Source organism: Scyliorhinus torazame, chromosome 7 (assembly GCF_047496885.1).
Source record: "Scyliorhinus torazame isolate Kashiwa2021f chromosome 7, sScyTor2.1, whole genome shotgun sequence".
NCBI classification, from domain to species: domain Eukaryota; kingdom Metazoa; phylum Chordata; class Chondrichthyes; order Carcharhiniformes; family Scyliorhinidae; genus Scyliorhinus; species Scyliorhinus torazame.
Window position 1 is genome coordinate 294567513 of NC_092713.1, and position 18414 is coordinate 294585926.

Genomic DNA, 18414 nt, shown 5'->3' on the forward strand with positions numbered 1-18414 from the left:
CTGCAGCCACCCCACCGCCACCACCACCCCCATCCCCCCTCCCACCCCCACGTCCCCAGCACTTTGTTTTGACCAATGGGTTTTGTTCTTTTCCAGTATTGAGTTGGCTGTATATCTGTATATGCTAAACAAACAGGCTTACGACTTGGTTTCTCTCCAAAGTCCTCCACCTTACTGCCACCTCACAGATCTGCAGCCATTTATCCACAAGTCTGCATTTCAATCCTCAAAGAGCAGTGAAACAGCACAATGTAAAGCCACTATGGCGTTGTCCGTGACTGTGACCATGGTGCATTGTCCTTTCTCATTCTCCTTAAACTCTCTGCTGTCTCCTCAGGTGTCTCTCCTTCACTGCCCAAATCAACTGTGGCTTCCTGCAGCACGGCAACGCAGTGGTTAGCACTGCTGCCTCACAGCGCCGAGGTCCCAGGTTCAATCCCGCCTCTGGGTCACTGTCCATGTGGAGTACGCACATTCTCCCCGTGTTTGCTTGGGTTTCGCCCCCACAACCCAAAGATGTGCAGGGCAGGTGGATTGTCCCTTAATTGGAAAAAATGAATTGGGTACTCTAAATTTATTTTTAAAAACTGTGGCTATGCTCCAATCAAAGCGACCAATCATAACCAGAGCCCTACCAATGTCTTTTCTTCCTATCCCATAGTTATCATCTTTGGAATACCACAAGAGTATTTTTTGGACCCTTACTTTTCCACTACATGCTGCCCCTTGGGAATGTCAATTGCAGGAATGGGATGCACTCACTTTCACCTCTCCACGTGCAGGTTAGGGGTCGATTGGCCATGATAAATTGCCCTTAGCGACCAAAAAGATAAGATGGGGTTATTGGGTTATGGGGATAGGGTGGAAGCGAGGGCTTAAGTGGGGCGGTGAGGACTCGATGGGCCAAATGGCCTCCTTCTGCACTGTATGTTCTATGTTCTATGTTCTATAACGGAATTCAACTTGGAATATTAAGGGTCTATATACGAGAGGGCTACAATACAAGAGCAGGGATGTAGTTTTGAGGCTATATAAGGCTCTGAGCAAACCCCATTTGGAATATTGTGAACAGTTTGGGCCCCGTATCTAAGGAAGGGTATGCTGGCCTTGGAAAGTGTCCAGAGGAGGCTCACAAGAATAATCTCTGGAATTAAGGATTTGTCATATGAGGAGCGGTTGAGGACTCTGGGTCTGCACTCGTTGGAGTTCAGAAGGATGAGGGGGGATCTCATTGAAACTTACAGAATACTGAGAGGCCTAGATAGTGTGAATGTGGAGAGGATTGTAGCCACCTGGGTTGGCCACTTCCCGACTTAGAATGGAGCTCCGCAAAGACTACAGGGAAATTCAGCCAACACAGGCAAAAACTAGCAAGTGCAGAAATCCTGTGTATTAGAACTTGCAAAAGCCCAGACAGCACTGAAACCAGCAGCCATCTGCATACTAATGAGCGATCCCCGGGAACAATCGAAACATTTAAGGTGAATAAGGCCAAGCCAGACTCCTCGGCGCCAGAAGGAGCCAAGACAAAGGAAGGCCAACGGACACTCAGGGACCGCCCAGCGATCAGGGAACAACCCCAGTATTGGAGAAATCGATCCAAGTGATCAGAACGTAGTCCAATCACTTGGAACCAGGTACGGGGTCCGCCCAAAGGGGCGGGAAGCCCCTGGGGACTATAAAATAGAGTCCCCAAGTTCAAATCGTTCTTCTTGGCAGGGTCACTCAGCAACTCGAATCAACCCTTGAGAGTGAACTGTCTAGGCTGCCGCACCAACCAAGTAAGTCTCCAGTCAACGCACGCTACGAGATAGGCGCTCCTAGCTACCAGTCCATACCAGATTTTGAATCCTGCAGACTCAGATCGAATGAAAGGCCATTTGTTCCCCTGACCTGGTGGGCCAATTCCGAAGCTAAGTATAGGCCTTTTAGTGATAGAGAATAGTCTAGCAAGTAGAGTTTATGCATGAGTAGTGATTTACTGTGTTTTGATTTGAATCTTACTAATTGGTGTGTTCAGTTATTGATCAGTACTTGAACTTGAACCTCGTGGCGGTATCATAAAGATACCTGGCGACTCTAGAGCAAAAGTTATAGAAACAGAGCAAATTCAGTAAAGACCCAACGGGCAACGAATTAAGAGCCAACCAAAGTTAGCAACATATTACTGGTGGATTCTGACGGGACCCGACTTAGAAGTGGCCTAACCACTCCGGGAGAACCCAAAATTGGAATTAGAATCCAATTGGGAACAGAAAAACCCACAAGTGTTCAAGCAGTTCCGATCAATCCTCATAATTCGGAAGTGTATTAATGCATGCGTAACTAACAGGGCTATAACTAACAGGGCTGATAGATTTTTGTTGCAAAAAACTGTCGGGAGTTTGTATTCCGGAAAATAGCGAACGCCATACCCATGATTACAGCACCGCCTTAGTATCCCTCGTTCCAAATTTTAAAAGAGAGCATTCCGATAGGAAAAATGGCAATGAAGGCAATGGAACGCCTTATGAATCCCCAGGAATTCGAGGTCGCAGCGACCAGCAGCAGAGTAGGACAGTGTCCCGTTTGGGAAGAAGAGATCAGAAAATATCTCAAAGGGAAAGGATGACCCCTTTGGAGTGAATTCTGTGATAATGAGGAAACAGGACCCGGGAGTATAGGACATACTTGATGGGAGAACCTGTCAGAGATCCATAAGAAAAGCTTAGGGAAAGCTCCGCAAAGAGATAGAAGAGAGACATCGAATGAGCAAGGTCGATGTTAGTGAGATCGAGAGAGAGAATATAGATTTAAGAAGGAAGTTGGCAGCAAAGGATAGAGAGGTGGATGATGCCAAGGGGGCATACCAGTCTTGTCTAGCGCATCTGAGCAGCTTCCAAACCCAATACGCTAAGGCCTATCAGGACATGCAACGTGCAGTCCTGGTAAGAGAGGAGACAGAGAAACAGGTAGAGGCATTGCAAAGGCAGTGCAGCGATTTAAAAGCAGCGTTAAGAGCACTCCATGCTGCCACCACGGAGCACAGACAAAGCTCATTAGATCATGCGAAATGCAGGAAGCAGATTGCGGAACTGCAGTCTTTGCTTTCAGTGCAAAATGGGTTTCAGAGCACCTTTGGATCCCAATTAGATGAGGAAGACAGCCCTGATTGTCAAGAATTAAATGAAACCGCGCATAGATATGTTCAGGGAACATGTGCGCAAGGAAAGCCCCAAAAGAGAAAAGCACCCCAACCCCCCACAGAGCAGATAGAACAGGCACCCATGAATCCAGTGACCACCCACCGCACAGTCACATCGGAAGGAGACGCAGAATTCCTTTACACCACCCCCTTAAGAGTGACCCAATTACGGGAGGCGTGCGAAAAGATCACACCATTCCTCCACACCTCAGACCCCCACCACTTCTTTGCTAGAGTAAAGCAGCAGGCGACCATGTATGGCCGGATGAGCGTGAGCAAGTGAAGCTCACAGTTTTGAGTTTAGACCCTTCAGTTGTAGCAGCCCTTCCTGACCCACAGAATGTAGGAGGAGGCACCCTTGCAGAGATGCACACGGCGATCCTTGACGCGATCGGTTACAACAGAGGTGACCCAGTAGAAGGCCTGAATAAGTGCAGGCAGAAAAAGACAGAACACCCCACAGTGTTTGCTGGACGCCTGTGGATTCATTTCACAGCCGTTTTCGGCAATTTAGAACGCGCCCATTTGTCCCAAGACGGCATGGCCAAATGGACCCGCACCCTTATCTCCCATGCCACGGAGGCAGGACAAAAGGCCTGTACCAACTATGACCCCTCAGAAGAAGCGCACAATGAAAAGTGGGTGAGAAAAAGACTCCCGCACCTGGGAGCAATCTGTCCAAAACAAACCCGTAATTAAGAATCCTGAAGAACAGCAGGCAGATATCCACGCAGTTAAGACGCACCAGATCCCCGCATGGGTGAACGAAGGCAGGAACAGCCCCCCACAGAAACCACAGGAGTGTTACAACTGTGGACAAATAGGTCACTTTGCACGAGAGTGCAATGCCCCACGAAAACCACAGAGAGCCCAGCAGGCAGGCACTCTGAATAAGAATAGGACAGAGCCCATACATAGTGTGAGCACCTGTTCAGACCAGACAGACATGAACAGAACTGACTGACGGTGTTCGGGCTTCCCCACCTGGGTCTGCGACACCCTTTGGGATAGGTCCGGCCAACCAGTAGTTGCAGCAAAAGTACGGGGACAGCCCATCGAATTTCTCTGGGACACAGGAGGGTCCCGCACCACAATTAATTCCTCCACCGTGTTCCAAAAAGACACGTGGCCCACTACAGCCACAATCTCTCTCAGCGGCTTCACAGGCCACTCACAACAGGGACACATCACAGCCCCTGTACCCATTCAAATTGGCAATATTACGACAAAACACCCCATAGTTTTAGTCGATCTACCCCACACAGCAGAACATATTTTGGGCATTGATTTTATGAACTCCCACCACCTTTCATTTGATCCAGTAAACCAATGTATTTGGAAAATGGCAAAATCCACAAGAGCCCCCGCAACGCTCACAGTAGGTGAGTATGCAAACAAGATTAGCGCAGTCGGCGATTTCTGGTTTGACCCGACCACGACTAGCAGACAAGCAGGTTAGGGCAGTTCTGCAGAAGCACAGGACAGCTTTCGCGACCCACAAACACGACTGTGGCCGGATGACTGGTTCCTTTCAAATCACAGGACCTGACCCTAGACCCCAAAAGCAATACGGATTTCCCCAAGAGGCAGAGGGAGAAATCTCAAAAGTTATCGATAGCTTATTAGAGCAGGGCGTACTTAGATCAGTAACCTCTACTAATAATGCACCGATTTGGCAAGTGAGAAAGCCCGATGGATCATGGCGACTGACCATCGATTACCGGGAACTCAACAAAGTCACCCCCGCAGCAGCCTCCACGGTAGCCACAGGTCCCGAGACCATGCTCAAGCAGGGACTCAACTCACGCTATTTTACGGTTTTGGACATCAGTAACGGATTCTGGTCCATTCCATTGGCAAAAGCGTGCCAGTACAAATTTGCCTTCACTTTCAGAGCGCAGCAGTACACGTGGACATGCCTCCCACAAGGATTCCACAACACCTCCTCCATTTTCCACCGACAGCTGGCAAATGGATTATCAAAATTTTCTCGCCCCGAATGTCTGGTCCAGTATGTGGACGACCTATTACTGCAGACAGACACCAAGGCAGAGCACATCGAGCTTCTGGCCGAACTCCTGGAACTCCTACAGCAGATTGGTTGTAAAGTAAACCCCAAAAAGGCCCAAATTTTGGAAAACAAAGTGATGTATTTGGGTACGATTATCACGCATGTTAAACGCGAGATCGAGCATAAAAGAATTGACTCGATTATCAAATTGCCCCTTCCCCAGAACGTTTCAGCCCTCCGGTCGCTTTTAGGACTGGTTGGCTACTGCCGAAACCATATTGACGGTTTCGCCACCAAGGCAGCCCCCCTCTCAGACCTCGTAAAGAAAGGAGCCCCTTGGGAATGGCTTCCGCAGCATACGGATGCTGTGGATGCTTTGAAAAGAGCCCTCATTGCAGCCCCCGCACTACAGGTTCCAGACCCGCTTTCCCCCTATGCTGTAGAGATAGCTGGCACAGACCGCACCCTTTCGGCCGTGCTCCTCCAGGAATGGCACGAAGTTAAGACCCGTGTCTTACGCCTCCAGACTTTTAGATCCTGTGGAGCAGGGATTTTCGGCCTGTGAAAGGCACCTGCTTGCAGTTTTCTGGTCGGTTCAATATTTTTCCTACATAACCGGACTAAATCCCATCACAATCCTCACGGAACACACCCTCACCCAACTTTTACTAGACGGGCGACTTAAGGATGGCACAGTAAGCCAGATTAGAGCAGCCAGATGGACCCTTCTTTTGCAGGGACGGGACATCACTGTAAAAAGAACCAAGACCCACACTTTCCTAGCCGACAACCTTCAGTACCCAGGCACTCCCCACGAATGTGAAATCATCTCACCACACCACAACACAGGCCCCTTTATCGCAAAAACACCCCCCAGAAAGATAGGTAGTTCACCCCAGAGCGCCCAGCACACAGACAGTTGCGAACCCTTAGGGATATATGTGGATGGTCCTTCCACTGCATTAGACGGGAAGTGCATTACAGGATGCGGCATCTATGTTGAGGACGCGCAGGGACGTGCCCTAGAAGAGATCTCGTTAAAACTACCAGCAGGCGGCAGAACTAGCAGCCGTCACATACATTGTTGATCACCCAGATTCCTTCCCCAGCCAGCAGACATATACTCGGACAGCCTCTATGTCTGCAACAGCCTTACAGAATTCCTACCCCTATGGAAAGCAAGAGGATTTGTTTCCGCAGACGGAAAACCCCTCCCTTCAGCCCCATTGCTCTGCCACATTTTAGATAAAGCACAGGACAGGATTTTCGGAATTGTTAAAGTTTGAAGTCACCACCGTTCCTCCCCACCTGGAAATGTAAAAGCCGACGCACTGGCTAAAGCAGGTTCCAGACATGGACATTTTTGGAACCCCCCCGAAAGCGCCCCAGTGAATGCAGTTCAGGTCTCACAGACTAATATCGAGGATTTAGTGCAGGCCCAGCAGCAAGATAGGAATCTCAGGGAGATTTTAAAAGGAAGCTTTCCAGCACCTTACGTTAGATTTAAAAATGCACTAACCACACATGACGGTGTGGTCCTAAAATACACCCTTTATGTGGTTCCTGAACAGGACAAGAATCAGCTCATTTGTTTGTTCCATGACAGTCATGGACATCAGGGAATTGATCCCACTACAGCCCACCTCAGGCAGCTCTGTTGGTGGCCAAGTTTAAAAGAAGACGTAACGCACTACGTTGAGAATTGCCTTATTTGTGCCCAAAGCAATCCGGACAGATACGCAAAGAAAGCTCAACTTAGCCACACCCGCCCCGTTTATGGCCCCTGGACTAACCTCCAGATTGATTTTATAGGACCATTGCCCCCTTGCAGGAATGGTTACAAGTACGTATTAGGCGTCATAGACACTTTTACAAAATGGGGCATTCCCATCCAGAACTAACACGGCAAAGAGCACAGCCAAGATCTTAACCCACCACATCTTTTCGAGATGGAGACTCCCCCGCAGCATTGAATCTGACCAAGGTTCCCATTTTACGGAATGTGTCTTGAAGAATGTCCTCACGATATTTGGCATTACCCAAAAATTCCACATCGCATACCACCCCCAGTCAAGTGGTATCGTGGAGCGAATGAATCGGACCCCAAAAGCAACCCTCAGAAAAATGGTCCAACAAAACAACACCACTTGGGATTCAGTCCTCCCTTTTGCGCTGATGTTTTTGAGAAATACTGTTTCGACATCCACAGGATACACCCCACACACTCTCATGACTGGACGTCCCATGAAAGGCACAGAATTTTTATTAGGTCTTGACTTGCCCAGCCCCGAAGTGACGGCCTTCACACACGAGAACGCAGTAAAACAGTTAGTCGAAAATGTACAAACGGCTCAGCTAGCAGTCGCAGTAAGATTAGGCACTAGAAAGAAACAGAGCAAGGCCTGTTTCGACAAGACAGTGCATACGACTGAGTTTGAGGTAGGATAGCAGGTCATGCTCTCCAATTACAACCCCAGCACATTCCTGTATTCGGGTCCATACTCTATTGTGGACAAAGTAAGCCCCTCTGTTTATAAAATTAAGTACCCCAATGGAAAGGCTGCGTTTTTCCATATTAACCAGCTTAAGGCATATGGCCCACAGTCTAACCACGCACACCACGTCATGCTCGACGCAGCAGACCACACCCCGCCCACACCCAATGTATCCCTACCCTCCCCCAACACGTCCACCCCACACACGGACTCGCCCTCGACTCCACCCCCGAACTCTAGACTCCGCCCCGGAACGCCCACGGACAGCAGCAGCAGAGACAGCGACTGTGACACTGACGATAGCCACAGCACGCCTCCCTACTATCCCCATGCAACAGGCCCCACACCCAGCGAATCTGAACACGATTCGAGTGATCCCTTCCTGATCACATTCCTCAACAAACCCTACCAAAGACCACTGCCCTACAATGACGACCCCGACTCCGTCCCCACAGAATTAGACACAACTTTTTGGCACCGCGACAATTCATACAGGCTGTTCCGAAATGACGAGATGGACCCTAAGTCACACCATGCAGCTTTATCAACCCTCATCCATTCCAGAGTATGGCATCCGGGAGAAGAGGATGACTTTGAGTCTGACTCCCAAAACGAGAACCCCTTTGCAACCCTGTTCACAACTGATAACTGAGGTGTCCAGATGATGTTTTAAAAGGAACCACTTGGGAGAAACGGTGTCCTTTCTGATGGAACCTGCAGCATGTTGTTCAATGTTTGTTTGTTAGTGTTATTGTTAAGTGTTGTTTGTACACTCGGAAGTTCCACGGCCACACGCCATATTTGTCGGCAGAAACCTGTGAAAACTTGCCAGCACGCTTATTGGCAGAAACCGTTGAGAGCTTGCCAGCTCTTCTGGTTCGACGGTAGAACCTTTACAGCAACCCCCCACGATGACTACATTTTTTGCCCGTTCTTGCCGGTTGCTCAGGCAGTGGAGAAACGGCATTGGTCTCCGCCCTGCCTGAGGACCCCCCCTCTGGTCAGCTACACTCGGGTAGATCACCGTCCTACCCGGGGATCCCATCCAAATCTTACCCGTTGCGGCCCATATGCACCTCATTTCAGCACTCTTGGTTCAAAAAGTTTTGTTTTGTTTTCGGGCAACCCTTAGGTTGCCATCCCTATGCTATTTACATCCTCAAACATTTGGATGGTAAATCGCACAGCCTGCGAGAGGACTCGCACTGTTTCAGTTTTTTTAAGTGTGTCTAGTCCAAATTTTCTGTTTAAAAAAGAAAATGAGGGAGTCACACATGGTGACAAATTATAAAGGGAAATTGGCACTACAAGACAGACATGCTAACGCACGAGATATTAACCAAGATGGTAACAGAAACTATGCTTGATCCACAGAATTCCAGAAGCTCCAGGAAGAGAGAAGAAACGGAAAGGAAGAGACGAAAAGGAAAGAAGACAACAATGAAGACGTCATACGTGGTTTTCGTCGTTATTGTAATTTGTATCTGGTTCCGCGCGAATGCGAACCCCTACCACATACGCCGTGAATGATTCCCACCCCTACCATACACTACACCCTGAAATAGCGAAACCCCGAGATAGTCACCAACACACCATCATGGTGTGATACGTTCATAACCTGGTATTCACTATCATACGTAATTGAATCCCTTCTAGTATTGGCGATACTCTGCAGCATCGTGCAGACTATCCGCATGAGGAAAATCCGCGGGGCTGGTTTAGCACACTTGGCTAAATCGCTGGCTTTTAAAGCAGACTAAGGCAGGCCAGCAGCACGGGTTCAATTCCCGTACCAGCCTCCCCGAACAGGCGCCGGAATGTGGCGACTAGGGGCTTTTCACAGTAACTTCATTTGAAGCCTACTTGTGACAATAAGCGATTTTCATTTCATTTCAAATGGCGAAGGAGAGCCTACCGCTCTCGCACCCCGGTACACAGGATAAGATCCCCTATTTTTGGTTATCACCAGGACCCCGAACCCCTTGGTCCACAATAAAGAACATTTGTGTTGCATCTTTTGGAAATAAAGAAATGTGTTTTGTTTACAACGGAAATATTGTACACCTCTGTGCTTGACTGCCAAACCAGAGGTAAAATGTGAATGCTGCTATTATTTTTGTATTGTTAGGAAGTTAGTATGATTGAATGTTTGAGTGAGTGTGGTTTATGAGAGATAGTTAGAGGTACTGTTTTTTGTTGTTGTAATGCATGTCCCTGTTGTGACATAGCGCCACTGAGAATTGTTAGTTAAAAAATGTTCATGCATAGTTATGGTCAGTATAGAGGCCATGGAAGAGTGCTCGCTGGGTCAGGAAGAGAAGACAACGCAGTTATGTGATCCTTCACGCTTCGCTTTAGGGATCACAAGGAGGGAGTGTAGCCACCTGGGTTGGCCACTTCCCGACTTAAAATGGAGGTCCGCAAAGACTACAGGGAAATTCAGCCAACACAGGCAAAAACTAGCAAGTGCAGAAATCCTGTGTATTAGAACTTGCAAAAGCCCAGACAGCACTGAAACTCACAGCCATCTGCATACTAATGAGCGATCCCCGGGAACAATCAAAACATTTAAGGTGAATAAGGCCAAGCCAGACTCCTCGGCGCCAGAAGGAGCCAAGACAAAGGAAGGCCAACGGACACTCAGGGACCGCCCAGCGATCAGGGAACAACTCCAGTATTAGAGAAATCGATCCAAGTGATCGGAACGTAGTCCAATCACTTGGAACCAGGTACGGGGTCCGCCCAAAGGGGCGGGAAGCCTCTGGGGACTATAAAATAGAGTCCCCAAGTTCAAATCGTTCTTCTTGGCAGGGTCACTCAGCAACTCAAATCAACCCTTGAGAGTGAACTGTCTAGGCTGCCGCACCAACCAAGTAAGTCTCCAGTCAATGCACGCTACGAGATAGGCGCTCCTAGCTACCAGTCCATACCAGATTTTGAATCCTGCAGACTCAGATCGAATGAAAGGCCATTTGTTCCCCTGACCTGGTGGGCCAATTCCAAAGCTAAGTATAGGCCTTTTAGTGATAGAGAATAGTCTAGAAAGTAGAGTTTATGCATGAGTAGTGATGTAGTGTTAAACAAATGTGTTTTGATTTGAATCTTACTAATTGGTGTGTTGAGTTATTGATCAGTACTTGAACTTGAACCTCGTGGCGGTATCATAAAGATACCTGGCGACTCTAGAGCAAAGGTTATAGAAACAGAGCAAATTCAGGAAAGACCCAACGGGCAACGAATTATGAGCCTACCAAAGTTAGCAACAGGATGTTTCCACTAGTAGAAGAATCTAGAACCCGAGGGCACAGTCTCAAACTGAACGGATGATTCTTTAAAATAAAGATGAGGAGGAATTTTGTCAGCCAGAGGGTGGTGAATCTGTGGAACTCATTGCCACAGAAGGCTGTGGAGGCTAAGTCAGTGAATGTTTTTAAGACAGAGATAGATAGGTTCTTGATTAATAAAAAAATCTGGGGTAATGAGAGAAGGCAGGAGAATAGGGATGAGAAACATTTCAGCCATGATTGAATGGCGGAGCAGACTTGATGGGCCGAATGGTCTAATTCTGCTCCTGTAGGTTATGGTCTTATATCACACCAATTAGATCTTTCCTTCATTTCACATGATGTATCCGTTTCTTCCAGCCCTCCTTAGTTTAAGGAATAGTAGACCAGCTTCATTTTGATAAGAGAGTTTAAAATATCCTCTCTAGAATAAATAGATTGTTGCAGCGGTGCTGATAGAACTTCATTGTTCTTCCACTGTGATTGAAATGGAGTTGAGTCATAGCTGGGATATCCTATACATCCTGTATCCACGTGTATCCTGAATGTGTTTTACGTAATCTGGGATATTCTTGCTTTGTGCAGTTTATTCCTGTTTAAGAGGAAATTAACATAAATAATCCTATGAGATGTGAACTTCCTTGGCAGCTATAAAAATACACGCATACACGCATGTTCCAATGTAACAGCTGCAATGCTCAAAAGGATAGGCCAAGTCTACAGCTTAGCCTCAGCGGTTCTTACATCTGAGTTGAGGGAGCTTTATGTGGGTTACTTCCTGCATTGTGAATCATCACCCCACACACTCAACATTGCTGAACTTTTTGCATATATTTTTGGCTTTAAAATGCCTGTGCAATAATTTACACCAATCAAAAATATTTATTTTCTTCTACGATCTTTTCTTTCTCCTCTCCTCCGTCAAAGGCAGTAACTTATGCTGAGGCTCAGTTCCTCAGACGCTACCAGATGTTGCCCAGATGGTTACGTTTCTTGTATTGGCAGTCACCATTTTCAAGCCATTCAGTCCTGGAGGGCACCAAGACGGAGCACAGTCTGGTTCTCACTTGTTGTCCATTCGCATACATTTCCCACCAGGGAGCATTCATACACTGGTCAGTAGTCAGAACCACTTTTCCTGTTCTCAATGCAGGGGCACTGACGCCAGTTTAGGGGCATCTAATTCTGCTCCCACTGGCTTCGTACAAATCAACTATTGAACCATTGATTCTGTACAATTCAGTGGAACATTTATTAAATTGCTTGTAATTGCAGCAGTGCATTACTGTATATCTTTAATGATAAAGATTTGAGGAAGAGAGGGGAAAATATTTGTGACATTTGGACAAAGGGTTGCAAGGGAAGCTTCCTGAAATTTCACCATGTGCCCATGGTTTGAAATATTATGGTAACATTTACTTGGCTACCTTCGATCTGTAACTGCATACTGTCATTTTACATTATGCAGACTTTCAAAAGCGTTGTTGTTGCACACACGTGCACGCTGACAGGCTTGGGAACAACACTGGGTTTTCCCCCTGACCAATTTTACTTAGTCTTCAAATGGAACTGGAAAAAACAATTGGAGCTTACACGATGCACCATCCAACTAGTCTTTTCATGCATTTTACAGAAGGATATGAAACGGATGGATGGCTCTTCTTTGCCAGTGGTGTGCACATCCCATGAATTAAGGAAAAAATGTAATTAACCCAACACTGATTTCAGGTAGTTCTCTGGGACACCATAAATTGGTAGAGGCCAAGATGCCAGCACAAATTTGGTGCAGGATCTCAGCACAGAAATTGCTATCAATTAAACCCATTTTACACCCAAAGGGATTGCCATCTACAACCCCAAAGCAAATGTGCCTAGGTCATCATGTTAAATCATTGGGAGGACCTCGTAAAAAAGACTTCCAGAGTAAACCATGACCAAACCCCGCTAAGAGATTTTCATCTCTTGGCCTCATACTGCATTTCTAAATGGTGATGAACACCACTGTCTCCAGCCACTTGAGTAGATTTTACCATTTTAGACTCCTTTACATTTGACGTTTTATAATCTGAGTTTATGCATTCCCTCCCCCACTCCCCTCCTATGTTTATATCGACAAAACTATCTTCTTTAAGAACAGTGGGAGGGTTTAATTGTATTTTAATTCTATTTACAGATATGGAAAGAGCTAGCATGCAATATTACTACCTGGATTATAGAAAACTAATTTATTTTGCAGACCTGTCCTATCCCTGCAAATGCAGATTCTATTCTCTTGAAAGCACTTCTCAAGCAAAATAATTCACTTTTTCTTTTGCAGAATATTCATGTGTGTTGTCAAATAATTGGACTCAACAATACAGAAGAGTATATCGTCACACTGGGATTGTCAACAGTGTCAACACTGGGGCAATGGAAGTTTGGGGTTCAAAAGGCAGGTTTCCGAGGTTAGGCTGGGTTCTTGAGATCTCAAGTTTTGTTGTTAGCTTATAGCCTTATGTGGGCCTTTGGGAACCCAAACAAGATTTTTTTCTGAGTTCAGTTACAATAAAATTTGGCCATTTCTTGCCAGCTTGAGGAAGAGGGTTGAGACAGTCTAATTGTGATTGTTTATGTTTGAGATTTGTGAACTATCGGCAAAGGGTTCCATAGGCCTGGCACTTTCATACATTAACCATTCTGTCTTGGAATATGTCCATTCAAATTGGTTATAGGGATGATCTTATTTCACCATGAAAAAGAATGTACCAACAGTAAGTAATAAGTCCCATAACCCTATGAAGTGGGTCGGCAGGACTGAGTTAGCAAGAAATATAGGTCCAATCACGTAAAAACATGACAACATTGGATCAATATTTCCTTTCTGACCATTGTTTCTCCTTCAGGGAATGGTTTGAAAAAATGCATTGATATAGTACTTCTCACAATCACAATTCATGGGTGGGCAGCATGGTAGCACAGTAGTTAGCACTATGGCTTCATAGCGCCAGGGTCCCAGGTTTGATTCCCGGCTTGGATCACTGTCTGTGAGGAGTCTGCACGTTCTTCCCGTGAATGCGTGGGTTTCCTCTGGGTGCTCCGGTTTCCTCCGACAAGTCCCGAAAGACGTGCTATTAGGTAATTTGGACATTCTGAATTCTCCCTCTGTGTACTCAAACAGGCGCCCGAATGTGGCGACTAGGGGCTTTTCACAGTAACTTCATTGCAGTGTTAATGTAAGCCTACTTGTGACAATAAAGAATTTTCATTTTTCATGAGTTATAGTCACTGTTGCAACCAATCGGCTCATGGCGAGCTTTCGAAATAACAATGTGGTCGTGGCCAGATACTATGAGGTTTATTGAGGGATGAATATTGCCAGGAAGCCAGGGATAACTCCTCTGCTCTGCTATGATATTGTGGGGTCCTTTACATCCACCTGAAGGGGCAGATGGGGGCCATGCTTTAAAGTTGCATCTGAAACACGGCACCTCCAGCAATGCTTAGTGCTACAGTGGATTGTCAGCTTTAATTTTTACACTCAACTCCTGGAAGGGGATTTGAACCCACAACCTCTGTCTCATGGGCAGGAGTGCTACCAACTGAGTCATGGTTGACACCTGCAGCACTTGTGCAGTGCAACTTTTGTTAAATCTGAATTAGTAGTATTGGAATCCTTTATTTTACAAAATTAGATATTTCTTATAAATTGCTCTTCTATAGCAGAAAATTGCACTGTAATTCAAAAACGCAGATACTTATTATTGATCAGGTTCAATGAAAAGGAGTTTAAAGAAAGCAAAATGTTTTCTATATTTTTGGGCATCTCTACTCATCCACTGATGAACATACAAGATTGATGGATAGGAAAGACCAGTCGGTGGATGAAGTCTGCCCTTCATTTCCCGAATTCACCATTTCATGTTGGGTTGTCGCTTCACATGTGTCAACCAAGCTGTACATGCAGCCATTCTTCACTGGCGAACCTCAGGGTGGAGTTACTGCGGACAATTTGCAATTAAGGACTGCTATGTCCAATCTTGTCATTCCCAGATATCCATATACATGCACTTACTTGGTAACAAGCGTCATTGCGTAAAGATGACTCTTAGGCAGTGGCGACAGTTCATCTTAACCTCTACTGCAGTGAGGGGTAACATTCCAAAGTGTTGTTCACAGACTAGTAATCCAGAGGCCTTAACAAGTGGGGAATTTAAATTTATTTAATAAAGCTGGAATAAAAAGCTTATATCTGTAATGGTGATCATGAAAGTATCAGATTGTCTGGTTCACTTAGGTTTTAGGGAAGGAAATTTGCTGTCCTTACCCAGCCTGGTCTATATATGACTCTGGATCCACAGCAATGTGGTTGCCCTGAGAAATGGCCTAGCAATCCACTCATCTTAGGAATGGACAATAAGGATGTTGGCCTTGATCACATCCAATGAATGAATGAATGGGGAAAATAAATACGGTCAGTTTAGAGGATACTCTAACCCATTGAACATTACTGCAAAGGTCAATCCAACCTTCATCCAATATTCCAACCTGGCAAATTTCCATTTTTGAATCTCATGGTGTAATTATCTTTTGTTGTGCCCTTATTGCCAATCAAGCCAAGCTCAGCTAACTCAGGAGATTTAGGATGGAGTCAGAGGCCAATATTTCCCCTTACCTTATTGTCCAGCACAATGGACCATTAGTGCCATTCAGAAAAGCTCAGATAAATACAAGATTATTCCAATGTATTAGTTCTGTGGTAGAATGATATTTTTAAAAATTGTTGCAAGACCAGAGCATTTTTTTTTATCATCAATATATTTTTTCTGATTCATACATACATCACTTTTTTCCCCTTATTTTACACATTCAAGGAAATCTCACAACAGGAGAAATTCTAAAATAAATACTATAAAATAAAACCTTCAAATAAATATTCTCACAAGAACCCTTTTCCAACAGAATCAGAAACAGAACTCTACACAGCTTTTCATGTTAACACAAAGGTGCCAGGTTAAACATGAACAGGAAATTGTAATGACTGGTACTGATAACATAAATTTCAATGAAGTTCACAATTAATTAAGTTGTGTCTTAAGGAGTACCACACAAATGGAGATTTTGGTAGGTGCCAACTTGGTTGAAGTTTTCCAGAATTGAGCAGGGATATACAATAATTCTGTCTGTCCGTCTCGCTCATGCAATTGGAGTATTTTGGTGACACAGTAAAGGTTTAGGAAAAGAATGCTCACAAATATTGATCACGATATTGCAGAAGAGAAATAGCTCAATGTTCTACAGTTCTCTTAACAACCTCCTTAACTCTTTTCCACATACTGAATTATACTGAGTATGGGTCCATGGGCACTGGGAGCCCTTTAGTGCCTCTTCCAAGTGGTCATGTTTGAGCCTAAACAAAGGATTGTGTAGGATCTTTGATGAGATGAGAGACATCTTAAGATGAGCCCTCAGTCAATATCCGCACATGAGAATTTCTAGCATGAATCTTTAGCTAGCAGCCAGGAAAGTTGCTTTCACATTGCCTTAGTTGCACTCCTACCATTGTCCACTAAACCCAGTTTCCCATTAACTGATCACAACTGACATGGTTGGGGAAGCCTGTGCTTGGTATTACACTTATCCTTTACCTATCAAGAGTCCAATGCAGACACACAATCATCTGATTTGTTTGTTGATAGAAAGGTCATGATCAAATGACCCAAGTTCTGCCCTCAAGTGTTCAATGACGTTGGCGTGACAAAGCTTACCAACATACATCAGATTCCTAGCGGCCTTTACTGGAATCTGTTTCAGCCAATTCCTTCTGTTGCCAAATTTTGCCTTATTTGAATGACTGTACCAAGAAAACACCCACTAGCTACACTGCAGGACCTGGGAGTAGAAGAAATTCTCATCCAAAGTGATGGATCCAGAACATAGCTACCTGTCTTTAGAACTACTGTATTTACAGCACACATATGGAATTTGCACAGGGTCCACAACTGCATGTTACATTCAACAGAATGGAGCAATACACAAGGCTGTATCGGCCTTATATGCACACGTACAAACAGCGACACATATTAGGGAACAGCTATCCCAAACTGAGCTTGCAGATGAGAAAAATACATTTCAACACAAGTGCCTACATTCAGTTTCCACTTTACATCAAACAGAAATCCAGAAACAACGGCAACAACATGTATTTATATAGCGCCTTGAACACAGTAAAATGGCTCAAAGTGCTTCACAGGAGTGTTATCAAACAAAATTTGACACAGAGCCACTTAAGGAGATACTAGAGCCGATGACCAAAGCATGGTCAAAGAGGTAGGTTTTAAGGAGCATCTTAAAGAACGAAAGAGAAGTAGAGAGATGTAGATTTTACAGAGGAAAACTTCAGAGCTTTAGTGCTTGGCAACTGAGGCACAGCCATCAATGGTGGAGCAATTAAAATCAGGGATGTTAACGAGGCTGTTGTAAGAGCACAGATATCTCTGAGGGTTGCAGGTCTGAAGAGATTACTGACATAGGGAGGGGCAAAACCATGAAGCGATTAAAAACAAGGATGAGAATTATGAAACGCAGACTTGGCTGAATTATTTGTTATCTGCATTGCTTGTAGGTACCTGTACAATATGGCATATTAGTCTGGTTCAATTTGAGTTTGAGTTACCATTGTGCATACATGTTAGGGATGACTGGATTAGAAGGGGAATGTGTATATGTAGGATAAGATAAAGGGCAAAAAGATCCTTGGACATCTCCTCCCTACACTCCTGTCAAAGAAACATCAAACAATTATCCTTTGTGAATGGAATTACAACAGGAAGGCATTTTTGGATAAACGGAATCAGCAACAAAGAGGAAAAACACTGGTCTGTGACTTGTCTATGGAACGTCAGGCTACTGAGACGGTCATTTCACATCCTCCCTTCAGGCTGTCTGCTTTGTTCTTTCAACATTCATGTTCAGTACTGCGATACTGCACTGTCTTTCTTCACTGTCGAAAGCGTGGTTTAACCCAGCTCTAACACTGCAAATTTCCCTTGCCAAGTGAGAAGAGGAGTAAGTGGAGCATCACTGGAGACATATTTCATCCTCTTGCTGATCACTATTCTTGTTGGCCCTGAACATCCTGTTTCCATTAGTCATGCTGGACTGGAAACTGGAGTTCCGTCCCCTGTGGGCAATCATATCAGATATTGCGAATGTCGGGTTCGCTTCGGCTGCCAGCAATATATGGCGGAGAATTGGAAGGAAGATTGCGGCACTCACGAGTTAACCAACTTCATTAACATTTAAGATGCATTTGTAGAGCTTCTCAATAAATAATTGTTAAATATATGATGTTAAGATCATTAAAAGTATGCATATGCAATTCTCTAAAACACATCTGTACTCCCAATACCTGGGCACTACATGATCCAGTAATATTATCAGCATCAAGTCATTACTCAATTT